The following is a 20,467-nucleotide window of genomic DNA, read 5'->3' as shown; positions in this document are numbered from 1 at the left end:
CTTTCTGTATGTAATATTAAGATTTGAGCAAGGGAATGATTTAGTCGAATTTGTTTTAGGATCAGTTTAGAAGAGTCAAAATAAATGCCAGGAGGCCAAGTAAGAAATCAAAAAGAACTGAATTAGTACAGTGAGAAAGGTAAGAAAAAAAGGGACCTAGATCTTGCAGTTTTCTGCATGTAGATAATATTTAAAGCCACGAGATGTGATAGACTTAATCTTGAGCCACATCCACGTTTAAGGGCTTAGAAGAAGTGAAGCCAGCTGGGTAGATTGAAATGATATCAGAGAGATAGGAGAAAAGCATCATAATATGATATTTTTAGAGTCAAAAGAGGAAAAAGTTTCTAAAAACATTAATGTGAAATGCTTCTGAGTTAAAAGTAAGCTTGAGGACTGAAAAAGACTGGAATTTAGCAGTAAATGGGTCATTACTTTGAGAGAGTGGTTTCAAGAGAATGCAGAAACATAAAGAGAGATTATGTTGGACTGTAAAACTAGAATGATTTGAAGATTTTATTTTGAGGCCCTATTTTATTGACAAGTGCACTGATACGTAAAGTGTTTTCCATAAAGGAGGAACAACAAATACATGTTGGGTAGTGTTGTCTATGCTGCAGTACCTGAGACAGTGGTAGCAGTGACCATAAGTGGTAACTAAAACAAACAAGAGAGGTCTTCACTTCAGAAAATGTCCAAGAACGTAGTGATAGTTGTTTAATCCACCTCACTGGAGTGAAAGCTCTCTGAGAGCAGGAGATTGTTTTTTGGTTCTATACGTGCTTGTCCCTAGATGTTTGTTCATTGATTTGAAGGCTAGATGGATGAATATAATAGGGTAGCCAGGTTTTATTTTAGTTAAGGTTTGGTGGCAAGGACAGGATTTCATAAAAGGTCAAGGACATCATTTATTCTTTGGATTGGTTGTAAAATAACAATAGTGGAAGTGATTATTCCTGGTTAGGGAGATTGGAAGTGTGTGATCATGCTGGAAAAAATACTTGGCTAGGTTGGAGGTGGACTGTGGCTCTGAGGAAGAGATTAAGAATGGTAGGTGGTCTTATATCATCATGTTAATAATGAAGGACAGGGGCCGGCATGGTAGCGCAGCAGTTAAGTTCTCATGGTTCTGCTTTGGTGGCCCGGTGTTCACCAGTTAGAATCCTGGGTGCAGACCTAGGCACTGTGTGTCAAGCCACACTGTGGCAGGCATCCCACATATAAAGTAGAGGAAGATGGACATGGATGTTAGCTCAGGGCCAGTCTTCCTCAGCAACAAAAAAGAGGAGGATTGGTGGCAGATGTTAGCTCAGGGTTGATCTTCCTCAAAAAAAAATAAAATAAAATAATGAAGGATTATAAAATCGATTTGGCATTAGAATGTTTGTGGACCATTGAATGATGTGATGATGTCTTTCCTGTCTTAATTACTCCCACAGACTTAAATAGATCCTAGTGATCGTTTAGTTTGTGGGAATGACTACTAGGATGACTTTAAAACAAGCTTGTGGGAGTGGAATTAAAATATAGAATGGAAATGTAAATATTTTATGTCTATACATATTTCCCCTTCTTTTTCACTCTCCCCCTCCCCCACAAAAAATGAAAAAGAAATGTTAAAGTCCTTAAAGCAGGCTTTATTATAGAGAAAAGGGTAGCAAAAGTTGTAATTCTGCCCAGATTTTTCTTACTAAATGACTACTAGTATTTGGAAATGCTCCCACAGATATATAACTGATATATTTAGTGTTCTTACTCAAAATTAGTTATCTCCCAAAAAAAAAAAAAAAAAACCCACACATGCTGATTCTTTACCTTGTCAATACTCTTTTCATGAGCTCAGTAACAAATTTCTGTAGCCAGTGCTCATTTATTCATCTTTGTCTTTTTATCGCAAAATGAATTCCAACCCTGAATATAAATGATTTTATATTAACAGCAAAACTGCAAGCATTTTGTAACAGTGTACACGTTAAGCTTTTTCCATAAATAAGCATCTCAGGGGAATCATACACATTAGAGATGGACAAGTACTATCAGGTCATTTATTTTTTTTTTTCTGTATTTTGCCAGTATAGTGTCTTTCCCTATAGTATAACCTCAGGAGTTTTTCTCAGTCTGTTATTTGGGAAATTTTCTTAAGTGTTCAGAGTTCTCCGGTGGTCTAATTCGTGTATGTAGACCTTTCTGTAAGGGTGTTTTCCCCAGTGTTTAGCTAAGCTTGCTTTTACTGCTTCCTAGAACATTCATGTATTTTACATATTTTCAATGTATTATCTTGCATTTCATCTCTTTTTCTGAAAAAGCCTACAATGTACGTTTGATTTCTTTTTTTAATGCAGGTGTGTGCTGCTGGGGTGTTTTGTGTGTTTTTTTGTTTTTGTTTTTTTGGTGAGGAAGAGTGGCCCTGTGCTAACATCTGTTTCCGCTCTTCCTCTTTTTTCTTCCCAAAGCCACAGTACATAGTTGTATATCCTGGTTGCAAGTCATTCTAGTTCTTCTCTGTGGGATGCTACCACAGCATGGCTTGATGAGCAGTGCATAGATCCATGCCCAGGATCCAAACCAGCGAACCTGGGGCCGCTGAAGCAGAGTGCACAAACTTAACCACTCAGCCATGGGGCCGGCCCCTGTACATCTTTGATTTTGTGCATCTATCACTAATCTTTCCTTTTAGATATTTTTTCTGTGATTTTCATACTCATATTTATTATATGTTTTTTCATTTTGTAAATAACAGATGCAGTCATCTTAGAATTTTTGCTCTAAAGTCAGATTTTTGAATAATGAATGACATTTCTAAAATGCCATAATATTTAAATATTTATGACATCTGTGATTTTATATTAATGAAATCTTAATTATAGTAAATACTACTGTATTGAAAGCTATCTTTAAAAGAAAATTATTTTTAAATATCCAACCAGTAGCCCACCAACTTTCTTTTGAAGCTTTATTGCAACATAACTTATAAATACATAAATTTAAACTATAAGTAAATATACAAATACCATTCATCAAGTAGCACTAGTAACTATTCATGAAAAGAAACTCTCACTGCTTTTTGTCTTAATTTACACTCATGATCAGTGCTGTCTGTGCTAAAAAAGAGAAAAGAAATATTCCCAAAGGTTTTTATATCCATTAGTCATTTTTTGCTGTTTTAGTTAACATTTCCAGCCATGAATTTACATCCATGTTTTTTGTTTCTTTACTTCAAATCATAAATAATTTTTATGATATGCCTAGCAAAATGAGTAATTAGAAAGTAAGTTGCTAGTTCTCCAAGAGAGAAAATTTTTAACTTTCTCTTATGAAATTCTTATATGCATAAACCAACTGAAAGCCTTTTTACATGACTACCAAAAGAATGAACTGAGAAGAACAGTGATTTAAATTTCACTAATTCTAAATTTTTGATAGTTGAGCTGAAGTTTACTATCATTTTTAGGAAGTTACCCTGATACAGTGGTACCTTCTGTGTGCATTAACTGGCGAGTCTCCCAGAGGCTGTACTACAAAAAGACCCTAGATCATATTAAAATACTGGAATTGCAGAGTTATTAAATCAGTTAAAAAATGTATAGCAACAAAGAAGGGCATTAAGAGAATGAGAGGACAGGCTACCGACTGGGAGAAAGTTTTTGGAAAAGAGGTATCTGATTAAAGACTGTTGTCCAAAATATGGAAAGAACTCTCTTAAAACTCACTAAAAAAATAAACAGCCAATTTAAAAAATGGACAAAAGACCTGAACAGATATCTCACCCAAGAAGATTTACAGATGGCAAATATGCATGTGAAAAGATGTTTGACATTGAATATCATTAGAGAATTGCAAATTTAAACAAGGAGATACCACTGCATGCCTACTAGAGTGGAAAAAATCCAAAACATTAACACCACCAATGCTGATAACAATGTTGAGCAACAGGAACTCTCATTCATTGCTGGTGGGAATGTTCAATGGTACAGCCACTTTGGAAGACAGTTTGGTAGTTTCTTACAGAAGTGAACATACTCTTACTGTATGATCCAGCAATTATGTTCCTTGGTATTTATTCAAATGAATTGAAAACTTACATTCATACAAAAACCTGCACATGGATGTTTTATAGCAATTTTATTTTTAGTTACCAAAGATTGGAAGCCACCAAGATGTCTTTCAATAGGTGAATGGACGAATAAACTGTGGTACACCCAGATAGTGGAGTATTATTCAGCCCTAAAAAGAAATGATCTATGAAGCCATGAAAAGACATGGAGGAAACTTAAATGCATGTTACTAAGTGAAAGAAGCCTATCTGAAAAGGCTACATACTGTATGATTCCAACTATATGACATTCTGGAATAGGCAAAACTATGGAGACAATAAAAGGATTGGGGGGAGGGTGGGGGAGGGAGAGATGAATAGGCAGAGCACAAAAAATATTGAGGGCAGGGAAGCTGTTCTGCATGATACTATGATGATGGGTGCATGTCATACCTTTGTCAAAATCCGTAGCTTTGACAAATGTACAACACCAAGAGTAAACCGTAATGTAAACCTTGGACTTTGGGTGATAATGATGTGCCAGTGTAGGTTCATTGATTATAACAAATGTATCACTCGGTTTTAGGATGTTGATAATGGGGGAGGTTGTGCATGTGTGGGAGTGGGGAGTGTATGGGAACTCTCTGTATTTTCCACTCAATTTTGCTGTGAACCTACAACTACTCTAAGAAATAAAATCTATTTTAAAAATTTAAAAAGAAAGAAAGGGAAAGATATGAGGTTGATTAACACACTCAGGATAGGGAGCAGCTGGGATAAAAGGACCGTAATACTCAATTCTGGGTCTTACCAAGTTCTTCTGTCCTGTTTATGGTACACAGCCTTCCCTGCTGATAACATAACTGTAAGGACCAGAGTTGGATGTGAGCCTGGGAACTCCCCCATGGGAAGGGGCCTGGAATCAATACATGCTTACTATTGCAGCAATAAGGCTGGCCACAAGTATAACTCACCAAAGACTTGCTGAGCAGCCATGCATTTCATTTTTTATGTTTTTGGCAGAATTCACATGAGGCCATAATGGATGTCACCAATGAATGACCATTTTAGGGGTGACATAGCTATCAATATGTAGGTGACATGATCTGAGCTTAATGAATAGATTAGATATACTTGGTGTTTCCATGTATTCTTTTTCTGTCTATTCCATTTTATTTTTTCTGTGTCTAATATGCCACAGAGGTTGCTTGCTCTCTATACTAACCATATCTTATATGAGTTACATCTATCCCATTTATTTTTCTTATCTAGAACAGAATTGGATTTTTTTCCTTTTTTTTGAGGAAGATTAGCTAACATGTGTGCCGCCAATCCTCCTCTTTTTGCTGAGGAAGACTGGCCCTGAGCTAATATCCGTGCTCATCTTCCTCTACTTTATATGTGGGATGCCTGCTACAGCATGGCTTGACAAGTTGTGCACAGGTCCACACCCAGAATCCCAACCAGCGAACCCCTCGCTGCTGAAGTGGGACATGCAAACTTAACTGCTGCTCCACAGGGCCGGCCCCAGAATTGGATGTTATTAAAAAAGAAAAAAATACAACAAACACACGTTTACAGCTACTTATTATGTCATATACCTCCTACCCATACACAAAATTTTTATATAAGAATGATTTTAGCCTCTAATACTCTTTTGATAAACATTGAAAACTCTTGTTGTTCTTAAATGTGATTTAAATTTTCTGAAGAAATATCTTTTCAAATCAAAGCCCTGACAGATTGGCAAGTGTACCCTCAACTTCTCTCACCTTGTATCTTATATAAATAAATACTCTCTGCATGAATGCTTTCTTTCTGAGATATTATTACTTTATAAGGTAGCTCATCCATTTACTGGGCATCTAAAATTGTTATAAAGCTTTCCTAACATTGAACCAAAATCTGGCTGTACGTAAGTTCCATATATGGGACCTAGTTTATTTTCTGTGCACTGTTTCTTAAATCTTTTGGATCAGAGATTCCTTTAAAAATCTGATAGAAACTATCAGTAACCTTATTTCCAGGAAAAAAATGCTCATATACATGAATTTTTACAAATAATTTCAAGGATTTTCTGGACTCCTTGAAGGGTGTTTTTTGTTTTTTTCTTTTAACCCAGGTTGAGATCCTCTGCTCTAGAACAAGGTATATCAAGTTTTTCCTATATATTAAAGTACCATAAAGACCTTAGGCTAAACATTCTCAGATCCTTTAACCAGTCGTAACATGACTTGATTATAGACATACCTTCACTATCCAGATCACCTGCTTTTGTTTTTATTGTAATGTCTATGTCTTTCTGAATGAGATGCCTTTAATTTTCATTTGAAGTGATCTCAATACATTGGGACTATCACTTCATGTGTTTGGGACACTATAATAGCAGTTTTAGATTCATACTACAGGACGTTCTTGCCTCATTCTGAGTTTCTGTTTAGCTTCATCTTTACATCACCCAAAATCTCTGGGACAGTGCTTAACACATTGTAGATGTTCCAGTGAATATTTGTAGAATGAATAAAACTTCCTAATCCTTTTTTGCATCAAAAGCTGCCAAGCAAGTTTTACCGCATATTATATTAATGCGTGCCTGTGAGGGATGGGATTGGAGTATATGTTGCACCATACTTGAATAGTAGCCTTTTGGAACCTAAACTGAAGATTTAACATTTACTCTTGTTAAGGTTTGTTGTACAACAGCGATTAGTTCCTTTGTTATTGAGACAGATGCCAGGGAAAACAAAATACTGACAATTCTTACTTTCCTGTATGTAATACCATGCATAGTAGGTTGGCAGCATATTATAGGTGCTTCACAGATGTTTGCTAACTAAATGAATAATGCCATGAACTTGTAGTTACTAAAGCATGCAGTTTGAAAGCTTGATTCAATACTAGTGAATGTTTTATGCTTTATATTTCAAAATGAGTAACTTGAATATATTCTCCCCCCTCCCCCCCAAAAATTGCTGAAATTGATGATATGTGATAGAAAAGTCTGTGGTGTCATTTGGGGCCTTCACCTCTTTGGGCCACAATCTTGAGCCAACTCATTCTGGGTTCATAGTTCATGTGACTTAGGAAATTTTTTGTGGCTTCACAGGCAGTTTTAATCAGCTTTGAAATCTTTTGTTGAATGATTAACTACACTTATGGCTCTTCGTGTCTTTTCTTGAATAGCTTCCTCTTTGTTCCTCCTGCTATGAGTAGAAAGTAGGGAACCACAGTGCTTGGGATCCTCATCTTTTTAAAGCATCAAGAGGAAACTACCTTTGTGGTTATATTGTTTACTCTTTGGGCTGTGTTCTCTCTTTCCGTGTAATCTAGGGAAGCAGCAGTGCCACTTTCTGAGCCTGCAGCAGCTCTAACTGCTTGATATTTTTAGGAAGCCAAGGCATCTTTAAATAAGTATCTCTGTGCATAATACCAAAGAGCTTATCCTATACTAGCCCTAGGTTATTTGAATTTGAAAACCTGGTGTGTGAAATTGATCTCTACATGGTTCAAATATCCCCACATCAAGAATGAGCAGCTTTCCAGTGTAAGGTGTTGGTGAGCTATTTAAGGATCCTGTGCTTCCTGAGAAAGTAGGAGGTTAAGTTAGCAAAGCGACAAAGAGACTGATGTATCAAGAGAATGTCTAAGACCTGGACTGGGGCACTGTGTCCTAACTATATTCACTCTAGGCCAGGTGTTCTCAACCAAGATTCATAGTTCCCTGAAACAATGGTTACCAAAGCTGACTGAACCTCAAATTTAACTCAGATAGCATTTTAAAACTAAGGATTCCTGAGCCTTCTCTGTGTTCTTTTATGTGATGGTGCAGCTACAAGAGAGACATAGGAAAACAAAGTTTATTTTATGTCCTAGAGAGATAAAGTTACAGCATGCCACAAGGGAGTGGGCTCAACCCAGCAGGTGGAGAGCGAAGAGAGCACACAAGGACTTTTGGGCTAATGCCTTTCTTGGGGGTCAGGTTGGAGTACACAAGAAAAGGAGCAAGGGGATTTCATTGGTGCATTTGAATGTTACTCCGTCATGGTCAGGGGGAGGGCAGGAAGGGGAGCTTGTGGCAAGCGCCAGCCTTATCAACCTGGTCACCTGGGCAGTGTTTACAGCCTGTTCATGGGGATATTGAGGCAGCAGGGAAAAGAAGAAAAAATGAAGTTTTAAAAGTATTTACAGTACTGTGCCCCATCCTCAGAGTTTTTGATTCAGTAGATCATCAGGATAAAACTTAGAAATGTATATTTTTAGAAGGTTCTCCAGATGATCTTGGAAACCCCTGAAACTGTACTGCAAAGTTATGTGTGTCATGTTTCTGGGGAGCTGTATCTTTCATCAGACTGAAAGTTCCTTGACCCCAAAAAGGTTAAGAACACTAGCTATAAACCACTTGTTCTCAGACTTTACAGTGCTTCAGAAATACCCAAGGACTTGTTAAAACACAGATTGCTAGGCCCTACCCCCAGAATTTCTGATTCAGGTAGTCTGGAGTGGAGCCTGAGAATTTGCATTTTTAACTGGTTTCTTGGTGTTGCTGATGCTGCTGGACTGGAGGCTACTTTTCGAGAACCACTGTTTTAGGACTTGGTTAACTCTGCTCTGTGCCTTGAGCATCAACTTCTGGAAGCAAACTATACCTTTCAGGATTCTTCACCAATTAATATAGTAATAAACATGAAGCCTAACAAAGCTCAATCCAGTTCTCCACTGTAAGAGAATGGTAAAGAAAACTCCCTCTTTCCTGGCAAAGGAAGTGGCAATGGAAGTACACAGGAATTTTTAATTGACCCATTGATAAACCTGTTTCATAAACAATTGCTTCTCTATGTAGCGTTTCTTCCTATCAGAGTAGAAAAATGTATAGTTCCATGACCATTTTAAATGGTGTTTTTTTTAACTAATAATATAACTTTTTAACTTGGCTCATGTTCTCCAAGGCCAAGCAGAATACATCTGAAAGTTAAAACATAAAATATAGTTTGACCTAAATGTGACCGGAAGCAGGAAAGATGATCCTAAGGATTCCTGAAATTAGGAAAACTTGTTCTCTTTTAAAAAGCTCCTAGCAGGTGATCAAGTGGTCAGTGCAGGGAAGCTTTCAGATCCCCAAGGAAAAAACAACTGTTTCAAAAGCTATAAAACACTACTAAATCCCCAGGAGTCCCGGAGAAGTTTATTTGCCCAGACTGCTTACAGGCTGTCTGAAACTTTGAAGGAAACTAAGACCCTGGAAGGAATCTTTATTATCCACGAAGAGTCTTATCATGAAACTTTCCTCTCTCTGCAGAGATAAACTTAAGGCTCCTGGGCATCATTAGTGGGCCTCAGCTTTTTTCCTTTCCTAGTTAGCCTAGGGACTTTTGTTGCCTCATCCCTTAAGAAGGAGATGTCCTCAGAGAAACAGGAAGTGACCTGAATTAAGAAAATGTTGAGCTTTGTTTAAAGGAAGGAGAGAGACTTATTTTAAAGGAAGTCTATCAAAATTATATTAGTGGTTATTGACCTGAAATTAGATTATGGGTATTCATTTTTTCTGTACTATTTTGCACTATAACTTAAAATTGTCCTACAACATATCAGAAGGGAAGGAAAGTTCGTTTTAAATGAATCGTAATTTGTTAGTAATTGAAAGAAAACACTTTAGTGCCAAAGTCTTTAGGTAAAGTTCTTCCATTGTAGTCTTTTTACTTTGCATAACAGTACTTTGATATTTTCATGGCTGTCAAAATGTTGGCACAAATTATCAATACTTAAAGAAATATGCTTGAAACTTTGGTATTACCATATTTCAAATCTATATGCTACTCAGCTTACGTGATCATTGTCACCTAAAATGTATTAATTTTTAAAATAACTAAAATAGTTACTGTCGTACTTAATGGAAATTGTGAATTCCCCTTGTTAGTTGAAAAATTCAGCTTCCAGACTGTTGCTGACATCATCAGAGTTTTTGACAAACAAGAGGTAATGGGGAAATAATTGTAGAGCCTTATTGACTTGTGCTGCATAAGAAACAGATGTTTGCCAGACGGAAATGAACAAAACCAGTAAAGAAATAGATATCCTATTCAAGTTTCCAAGAGTACAAACAATGAAATGATTAAGAAAAATTGGAAAATATATTTTAAAATTAGTTTTAGAACAAAAGGGCCAGGATATCAGTCATATGCAAACATAAGGGCGTATACTCTACTCTCTGAGGATCATATATGTTTGACAGGACTCAAGACTGTAAGACAAACTTCATTTTAGCTTAACTTTGCATTTCTTCTCTGATTTTGTGATTATTACCATTTTAACACATGCTTTGCATTTATGGTTGGGTTGATTTAATTCTGTAATATTTCTTATTCCCTCAGAATTATATTTGCATTTTCATCATAAGAGATAAAAGATCTGTGGATTATAGAAATCCTGTGCCACAGAAGTCTCCCGTGTAGTTTTATTTCTGCCAAGTGGAATAAGCCTTGGTTAAGTTAATTTAGTCTGAAATGGGAGATGTTACTTTTTACTTTTAATTTTGCCACCTTATGTGAATAGTACGTGAACATTCAGCAGTACTCTTTTTATGCTTTCATATGTACAAAATTAGTAGCAATGTTTATGAAAAGTTTGGTTTAATCTTGCTTATGTTCACTTTGCTCTTAAACATTAAGTGGCTTAAAGAAGACAGTATTAGAATCTTAGAATTGGAAAGAATCCTTAATATTTTATAAACTACTCCTTGCCAAAGCCAGAAATGGGATCCTTCAGTGACAAGACTTGTCAACTTAGTTTTCATCCAGATTCTTCTTGATTGTTTCTAGTTTTTGGAAGCTCACTACTTCATGAGTATGTCTGCTTTGGTTTGGTAGTATTTAATTATTAGAAATTTTATTCATTCTTTTTGCTAAGCTAGAATTAGCCTTCCTGGAAATTTTACTTATAAGTTTCTTCTTTTCCAGATTACCTAACCCTTTAAATAATTGTACATTATTATCGTTTGTCCTTCTCCTCTTCTCCAGGCAAGACATGCTCCATTCCTTCAGATGATCCTAATAATTCATGATTTTTTTTTAAATGACTTTTTTTTTTTTAATATTTTATTTTTTCCTTTTTCTCCCCAAAGCCCCCCAGTACATAGTTGTATATTCTTCGTTGTGGGTCCTTCTAGTTGTAGCATGTGGGACGCTGCCTCAGCGTGGTTTGATGAGCAGTGCCATGTCCGTGCCCAGGATTTGAACCAACGAAACACTGGGCCGCCTGCAGCGGAGCGCACAGACTCAACCACTCGGCCACGGGGCCAGCCCCAATCCATGATTTTAAATGCCTTTGACACATCTCAGTTTGTAATTGTTCCTTTTAGATTATGATGCTCCAAACTGAACAAGATATTCAGAGATGGTATGACCAATGCAAACTCTAAAAGGACTGTTACCTCCCTTGATCTGGGCACTTTGTGGCAAAATTTGATGTGCCCCTCCCCCCGCTTTTTTAAATACATCACTTATTTTGGTTTAGTGTATTGAAATCCTCCAGGATTCTTTCACTTGAATTTCTAGGAAGCTAGATCTCCCTTACATTTTACTTACGTCATTGATTTTTTTAAAACCTAAAAATAGAACCTAACCTTTTCGTTATTAATTTGGAGGGTCAATCCTTATTTTACCTTTGCTTGATGATTTCAAAATCTAGGTCTTAATTGTATTTTTGTAAGTTATATTTTTGAATTATTCTGTCATGTTAATATGCCAATAAAGATAGCCTTCAGGTGATTGTGTGTAAGACCAAAGACGAAGGGATAACATGTTATAGGTTAAAACAGTACTGTTATTCAGTACTCTTTAACCAGTTACAAATGCAACAAGAACTGTCATCTAACTCATATTTTATTGATTTAACTATTGCAGGTTGTGTTGATAAAAGTAACCTTTGTTTTTCTTAAAAGACAAATTACTCTCAAAGAATCTATTTGGCTATTAGTCATCACTGTGTATTTTCTTTTTAATGATTCTTAGTATCCATCATGGAGTTTTGCTGGAATTCAGGTTTACTAGCATGTAGTTTGTTTCTAAATAGCCCCTTTCCTCCTTTATAAATATTAACAGATGCCTATCTCTAATATTTTGATAATGCCATGATTTCTTTCAAAGACTACCAGTAATAGCTCTCAGTTTATACCTATCAATTTAATTTACTAACATGTAATTTATTTGAACCTACATAAATTTGAGTTGATTTTTAGTTGTTTAATAAAAGCATGAAGATGTTCCTGTTATTTTTTGTATTAGAAAACTTAATGCTCATTTACTTGATTAAGTATTTATCAGGTAGCTATTTAAAATGATGGCAATGTACTGACGTGAAAAGAGTACTAAGTAAAATGAGCAATTTATAAACTGTGTGTACCTTGAAACTTGGTAACAAATATACTTGTGAAAAAAAGGCTGAAAGTGCAATTACATGGTTAACTGTCTGAGTTCATGGTTAAAACTATGGGATCCTTTTCACTCATTTCTTTTGTTTCCCAAATTATCTCTAATATAATTATGTTATTTAGAAGGGAAACTAATTCTGTTTCCTAAAACAAAAAAGGATCCTCTACCTATCCTTTTTGGTTTAGTTCATTTTTAATATCCAGTTTATACTTTCCATATTAAAAATATTTTTTCTTGACAGAAATAACAGTAACAAAATAGGAATTAAATTAAATTTCCCTTTTAACTATTAGTGTTTTATCGTCTTCCAAAGTGTTCTTTTTCTGAACATAGCTTTAAAAATCCCTTTATGTTGAGTTCCTTTCTTTTCCCAATCCTGCTTATTTCTCCTTTCTGAAAGGTGACATAAGTGTCAGTAAAGCATATTAAGAATATATAAATTTATTATGTTCTACCTCTTTTCCTCAGTATATATGATTTTGCAGTTTCTTCTAGACTGGTTTCATTTTCCTCCGTTTTAAGTTCAAAGTTTAAAGTTTTATTTTAGCAGATGGCAAAACACTTTGCTCTCTGCCACCTCATGCTGACAAGCATGAAAACAATACAGTTCTTTTACACCATCTTACAATGTAAAAATCATTCAGCTATCAATTAGGAAATCTGGATTCTAGTCCCAGGGTTTCTATAAAAATGATTTTTGACAAGACAAGTCACTTCATCTCTCTGAGTCTTCATTTCTTTATGTGTGAAAATGAGATTATTAATCTCTAAAATTCCATTTCCATTTTAAACAGCCTGTTTTTCTTTTCTTTTCCTTTTTTTTTTTTTTTTGAGGAAGATTAGCCCTGAGCTAACATCTGCCGCCAATCCTCCTCTTTTTGCTGAGGAAGACTGGCCCTGAGCTCACATTCATGCCCATCTTCCTCCACTTTATATGTGGGACGCCTCCCACAGCATGGCCTGCCAAGAGGTGCCGTGTCTGCACCCAGGATCCAGACCAGCAAACCCCAGGCCACGGAAGCCAAATGTGCGCACTTAACTGCTGCCACCAGGCTGGCCCAAAGCCTGTTTTTCTTTTATTCAGTTTTCTCATTCTCTTTTTTTCTCCCTCAGATTTGAAAATCCACTTTTATCTTACACTAAATTCCCATACTTATTTGATGCTATTTTGGGACTTTCTAAATTATCCATTGATGATTGTTTATTAATGCTCCAGTTTTACACTGTTGTATTAATTGGAGCATTGAAATATGTTGTACTATCTCTTAGGGCTAGTTTCCTGTCATTGACTTCTCTTTTTTCTTTCTTTCTAGAACTTTCCTAATTATTTTTGCTTTTTCATAAAAGTGATTCGTGTAGTTCCAAAATATTATTGGTATTTTTATTGAAGTCATATTATAGTTATGGAAGAATTTATAGAAAAATTACATTTTTATTATTGACAGGTTTAAAGGAAAAACATCAGATATTCAAAATATTATTATATGAGCAAAGAAAACAAAGTAAATTATCAAGGATGTCATTGTATTAATGATTTTGAAGTATCCACTTCTAAAGAAGTAGTGATAGTACTTCTAGTGATTCGAAAGAAATGCAAATAACTTAAGAAAGAAGGTTAAGCATTTAATTCTAGTAATATTTGGCTTTATGTGGTAACAGGATATAAATATGACTGTGTCCTAGTAAGTACAAAATATGAAGTTGAAAATTTAGGTATAAAAATAAAGTCTGGAATTATTTGTGTAAGGAAGAATTGATTGTCTTAATGGCATATACCTGCTATGTTGTAGAGAGAGAAGAGAAACCTCATAATAATTGGGAGGAAGGATGATTATCTATTCAGGGAGATTCTGAAAGAGAAGTCATAGAGATGACAAACTCATAGATCTACTGTAGATTTAGAGCATGTGCCTTATTAGTATTCAGAAAGTCTAGAAGGAAAAAACAAAAGAAAGGACACTGAATTCAGCCATAATGCTTATTGAAAAATATAGAGACTTCTTGTGTAGAGTGTTTTTACATTATTTTAATATTCTCAATAGTTTCTTTCTTAGCTCAATTATATGTTATTAAAATCTATGACATGATATCTGCAAAGTTAAAAAAAGTACATATTCTGTTGCGCTCCCCTCCTCTCATGATTGGGGCTGTTATCAAAGATACAGTGAAGAAAGGAGGGAAAGGAGCACTAATTCTCCAATCCCTAATTGAGTTCTTAACAGAGTTGTAATTTTTTATGTCTCAGTTAATGTCTGTTTCGTTCTAAAAGTCTGTAAAACGTGCTAGGGTGGGAATTGAGCTGTCTTCCTCACCATTGTGTCCCCAGGGCCAACTATAGTGCTTTGCACATAGAAGACATCCCATACGTATTGGTTGAAAGAATGTGCTACATGCTTGAGGGAGGAAAGGGAGTTTTAAAAATCAGTAAGATTAGGTTCATACCATCTGGAAATCCTTGTAGAACTCATATAGTCTCTTGTCGGGATGAAACTGCTACACAACCTTGTAGTGTCTGAAAGATCTGCATGGATTCATTAATGTGACAAAGTTAATCTTTTGGACATTACCATGATACAGGAGTTACACATTTGATTATATATTTTAATAGATGTATAGGATAATAGGGCATATTGAAAAATTTTTTCCTGAACCTAGCTCACTTTCATGTAAGACTATATCAAGTTGAAATCCTCTTAACTGCTATTGTTCATTTTCTTTTCCTACCTTTATGTCTAAGAAAATATTTATAATACTTCGCCATTGAACTTAGAGCTTTTTGTTTCTTTGTAAAGTCTTTATATTTGGAGAAATGCACTTGTTTGTTTAGGCTTCCATATCTATAATGAGGGTTTATTTCTTTCATGGCATCAGATAAATGGAACCAAAATGGTCATTTGTTTTAATTCTTAATTGCATGTATAAGATTCTTACATTATTGGAAGGAACAGATTTTCTTCAGATGGCCATACAGTGTTGCCTTCCTTTTAGCCGCTGTTTACTTTCTCACCTCTGTTGATTTATTCAGCTTGTAACCTAGAAACCAGCTAAAAAGGAAGGAAGTCAGAGATGTGTATTTCTGGGCAGTAACTGGAGTAGTTTCCTCTTCCTTTAGCCTGTTTTAGCTGCCAGAAAGGCCTTTTACCCTGCCCCCCCAAAACAAAAAGAAAAAAAAGAAAAATTAACAGTAGCTCTTAAGCTTCCTTCCTTAATCAATTAAGGAACATATAAACCATAAGAACAACCAATTTAAAGGACTAAAGTGCATTCTCAAATTGGTGCTTTTCGCTGTTCTGAACGGTGGTATCTGCTGTCCCTAATGAGTTGTAAGAACAGCAGAGAATTAAGGAGACTATGTAAAAGCTGAGCAGCTTATGCTCTCTACTAAGTTGATTCTCTGTGTTGTTGCTTCACTGTTTTTGTTTGTGTTAGAAATTTACCAGATTACCAGACCAGACTCACATTCATATATTTATAAAAATATTTATCAAGTCCAATTTAAATATTAAAAAGATATTTATGGTTTGCAACTAGTTGCACCTCTATGCACCCTTCATTTGCATTAAGAATTGACTGTATAGCATTTCTTGATAGTAATGGAGAAGAATCTCATTTTGCTTTAACCATGATGTAGTATGAAATAAAAATGAATTATTTTTCAGTATTGATGTCAATTATTTTGATTTTATAAAAATTATTGAATTTTATGTCACTAGAAATATATAAATGTGTGGCAGTTGAATTGTTAGCTAAGTGTAGTTCTATGTGCTATTTGGTTCTGTAGGAAACTAATAGTACTTGAGAAACAGACAGCTGTTTTTAAGTTTATGTCATATATAATCAAACCTGAATTTACGTGAGATTGTGAGATGAATCATGTGAAATATTGAACTCATTCTCTAATGTACAATAAATTGTAGAAATGTATGAAATATATTTGAAATTTGATAGTTCATAATATAATAACCTGCATCAAGCATTTGATGTTTCTTTATTGTTTGGGGCTCAGAATAAGGCTAGCATATTCATCCAGTTGTTTTTTTTGGTAACTTATATGACGTTGTGAATTCTTGTATTTCCCTTTATGTTTTATATTCATGTCATAAGTGATTAATTATGAATGAATTATTGGGATGGTGTGTATGATTTAATATTCACTTGACTCATTATTAAAAAATTACGTTTTTCTAAAGTTATATTTTAGCACCATCAATGTTCTAAAGCTATTTTACTAACATTTTTAGAATATTCATTACCTATCTCTTTCATGCTTAAAACAAAAAAAGGATTGATTGAGATTTTTGTAAGTGCAAGTCCATCATACACTAAATTGAAAATATCTTCTTTTCAGTAGTTAACCTGATTTCTGTGAAATGAAATCCAAATGATACACCTGGAATAGGTATAAGGGGACAGAGCACTGGTTGCTGGCTAAAAGTTTTTCTCTTAACAATTGTTTGATGAATTGATTGTGTACATGGTATAAAAAAATCAATGTGTTGGGGCCCGCCTGGTGGCACAGCAGTTAAATTCGCACGTCTGGCTTCCGCGGCGCCAGGTTCATTCGTTTGGATCCCGGATGCGGACATGGCACCACTTGTCAAGCCATGCTGTGGTAGGCATCCCACATATAAAGTAGAGGAAGATGGGAACAGATGTTAGCTCAGGGCCAGTCTTCCTCAGCAAAAAGAGGAGGATTGGTGGCAGATGTTAGCTCAGGGCTAATCTTCCTCAAAAACAAACAAAAAATCAATGTGAATTTTTAGATTTATTGAAATTGAGACACCTACATTGGAGCAAATTCATTAAAAATAGGTGAATGTTTTCTTTCACTTAAAAGTGTCTTACATTCTTTTTTCATATTCAGTGTATATATTATACATACAGCACACATCTCAATTCAGACTAAGTACATTTCAGGAGATCAATAGTCATATGGGGCTAGTGGCTACCATATTGGACAGTATAACTCTAGGTTTATAAAGAAGTTAAGAGCGTGTACTGTTAGATAACATGTCAGAAAAATGTGATTTTACTTTCGAATCATAGGTTTTTATAACTGCGAACTGTGTAAATTGAACTGTTTTTATAAAGAATGAAAATGTTTCAGGAGTATTTTTTTAAAAATCTACCAAAGTAAGTATTAGCAGTTTGTTTTTCTTTTCAGTATAGTGCCTCTGAGATCGTTGGTTAAGTCGTTTGATTTCAGTTAGACTGTTACTCCAAAAATGTTTTAAACTTTTTTTCGTGAAGTTTTTTTGTATCAGTATATTTTTAAGGAGAAATGATTAAACTAAAAATAAAGCCTTTACTTGAAAACACACTGAAAGTATTTTTGATGGTTTAACGTTATGCTTCATTTTTGCCAACCTGAGAGATATTTACATATTATTTGTTTTCTGCACTTTCTTACTTTGGTAAATCTGGAAAGCAAAAACTCTGTATTTGCATTTGCTTTATGAAGGAGACAGTAAACTTGAGCTCTCGGTCTCGCCACTAGTCTGTCTTTGTCTGTTGTTAAAATTATGAGCCAGTCTCTATGGCCGCAGCCAAATGAGTAATCACCAGTAATGTGACTCGTGCTGGAAGTGACTCCATCAGCACCTGTGACGGGGGATTAGTTACAGTTTACAGAGCACCGCCTCTTCCCTTCTCTCAGTCTGCCCTAAGCCAAGTAGTCGTTCTCATTTGGGTGTCTGCACTGTTGGAAGCTACTGCAGTGTTTCCACGCAGACAGAGTACAGTGGGAAAGGCTTTCTCTAGCTGATGGATGGCTGTTCTCTCTATTTGGAGTATCTTACTGGTTATGTAAGCGACCTCGGGAGAAATTATCCTGACCCAGATCGGAGGATGCAGTAGTGCTTCAGCTGCAGGATTTCTTAGTCGTTAACACCACACGGCTGATGACAAAGAGCGAGTTGTAATCCTCACCACTGCCAGGGCTGAGCCAGAGCAGACAGAAAAATCGTCATTTGCTCTTCGGAGACTTGTTAGGTTACAGCCTCTGCTTCGTTCTGTGGTCTTGGCTTTTCTTCCTATACAATGACGACGCTGCAAGTGAGCTCAGAAATGCTTGGTTTGAGAGCCATTTGCCTGTGATTTTTGAAGACTGAAGAAGTATTTAGGCTAGATAAAAAAATACTGCTGAAGAATAAAATGGAAATGTCAGCTATACTTTTTGGCCTTTAAAGCCATGTCGTGGATTTCTGAGATTTAAAGATACTTTAAAATTCTGAAGAACAAAGTACGGTTTGTATTTTTCTGCTTCCTTTTTCTTTTGTCTTAATTTACATTTGGTTTTGCTTCTCAGTCTTAGGAATTAAGGTCACTGCCTTTTATAGATCTAGCCTTAGTGTTCTTAGTTGTAAGAATTTTTAACTGTTTCATTTGTTTAGAAAGAGATTTATTATGTGTATTCATAACACTGTAAAAAGATTAAAAACTAAGGTTAATTGTTTAAAGTATTACAGCAGAAGTGTTTCAGATTAGGATTGTAGAATATATTGTTTTAAGGGAAGTGAGGGTGTTTGTTTTCTGAGTTTTCTGTGTGTGTGGTATAGACTTGTCCCAACCCCCAACTTGTTTTCCAACAGTATCGTGTTTTTCAATAGACCTGCTTGGGTGGGAATTTGGACTTTGTTCTTTCAAGTCAGTCCAGTCTTTTTTTTTTTTTTTGTAGACTAAACCTTGACTTCTAAAATGTTGGCTTAGGTTGTTTTCTGCTTCAGTATTTTCCTTTAGTGAGATTTATATCAGATTTTTGTAGTTAGTGAGGCTGATTTTTTTTTTTTTTACTTGAAAAGGAATTGTTAAATGTTAACCAGAGATTGTTAGAAACTCAGACTGCAGATATAAACTCCATGAATTTCCAGTTAAATGTTAAATGGTGAACTTTAACATGGTTTATTTGAGCAGCTGAGTTATGTTTGAGAGCTGTAGCTGATTTATTTTAAAAATGTTTTTTCGAGGAGGGCTCATCTGTTCGCCTCTTCCTCATGTGAATGGAATGTGGTGCAGCATGGAGCCCCAAACAGGATACAGTTGTTCTAAGCATTCTTCCTATAGCGTGGTAGGCCCTACTAGAAATGCAGGCTCTCGACTAAGTATTTTGGCTTTAGACTATCTTTAAAGCACGGTTAACACAGACAATGGGCCTTAAAAGAACTCTTACTCGATTAATAAAGTCAAAAAAGTGTTTTATTTCAAGTATGAATATTCTATTTTAAATTAGTGATTTTCATTTGGATTTTCAAAGGCTTTTTCAGCATTGAAATAATAGTCTTTTTGTGATTAGGGTTCTATTCTACTGTGACTTTCATCAGATGGTGGCTCATTGCTTCCCCTTAGGCTGTGGAAGTTCCTCAAAGAATGATATATCTTTAGAGTCTTGAATTACTTAGTTATGCATGAGTTCTAGTTTCTTTACATTCCAGTGCACCTAGACCTGTGAAATATTTACTACAGATTCATCATAAAAGCTGTAGGATACATTTGCTTTTATGTAAATATTTATGTTTTCGTTTTTAAGCTAATAACATATCTTTGAAATATGTTTGAATTAGCTACAAAAATTAATAGTGGTTACATCGTTGATTTGCCACTTTAAAAAATGAGGATATATTTTAACTACTTAGTTTTATATGTTGTTCATCTTTAATTTTTCTATAAAGTAAGAGCTCACATTTTTCAGGGTTGCTCATGTAATACATTTTGAAACATTTCTTTAACAACTCCTATAAAAGTATTTATCGGCACTTGGTGGGAAAATATTTGTAGTTTAAATATAGTTGCACATTTTAAAATTTGTACGATGTGGCCTTATGTGCTATTTAAGAAGCATGGTATACTTTTGACCTCCATTTGTACATGATTGTAAGTATTCATGTATCAGAAATAGAGCATTAAAACTAGTCTTTTAACATTTCTGGTAGCTAAATTCTGCCAATGGCTTTCAGTTAGATACCTTAAAATGAGCAAGTCTCATTTTATTTTAGCCTAGAAACTGAGCTTT

At 35.2% G+C, this 20,467-nt stretch overlaps 1 protein-coding gene across 8 annotated transcripts in view; it reads left to right on the top strand.

The window, feature by feature from the left end:
• Positions 1–20,467, top strand: part of JMJD1C (jumonji domain containing 1C) — a 346,802-nt gene that overhangs the window by 243,106 nt on the left and 83,229 nt on the right. The window contains exon 1 of one of the 8 annotated variants that reach the window (XM_014833342.3): positions 18,076–18,700. The exons of 4 other annotated variants lie outside the window; for them this stretch is intronic. The gene's annotated coding sequence lies outside the window, so the exon portion shown is untranslated. Of the gene's footprint in view, positions 1–18,075; positions 18,706–20,467 lie in introns of those variants that run through there. 3 more of the 8 variants (XM_044755766.2, XM_014833343.3, XM_070488638.1) reach the window with 3 other exon arrangements.

Source organism: Equus asinus, chromosome 2 (assembly GCF_041296235.1).
Source record: "Equus asinus isolate D_3611 breed Donkey chromosome 2, EquAss-T2T_v2, whole genome shotgun sequence".
NCBI lineage: Eukaryota > Metazoa > Chordata > Mammalia > Perissodactyla > Equidae > Equus > Equus asinus.
Note: the sequence above shows the minus strand (reverse complement) of the source record. Positions and strands in the feature narration are given on the sequence as shown.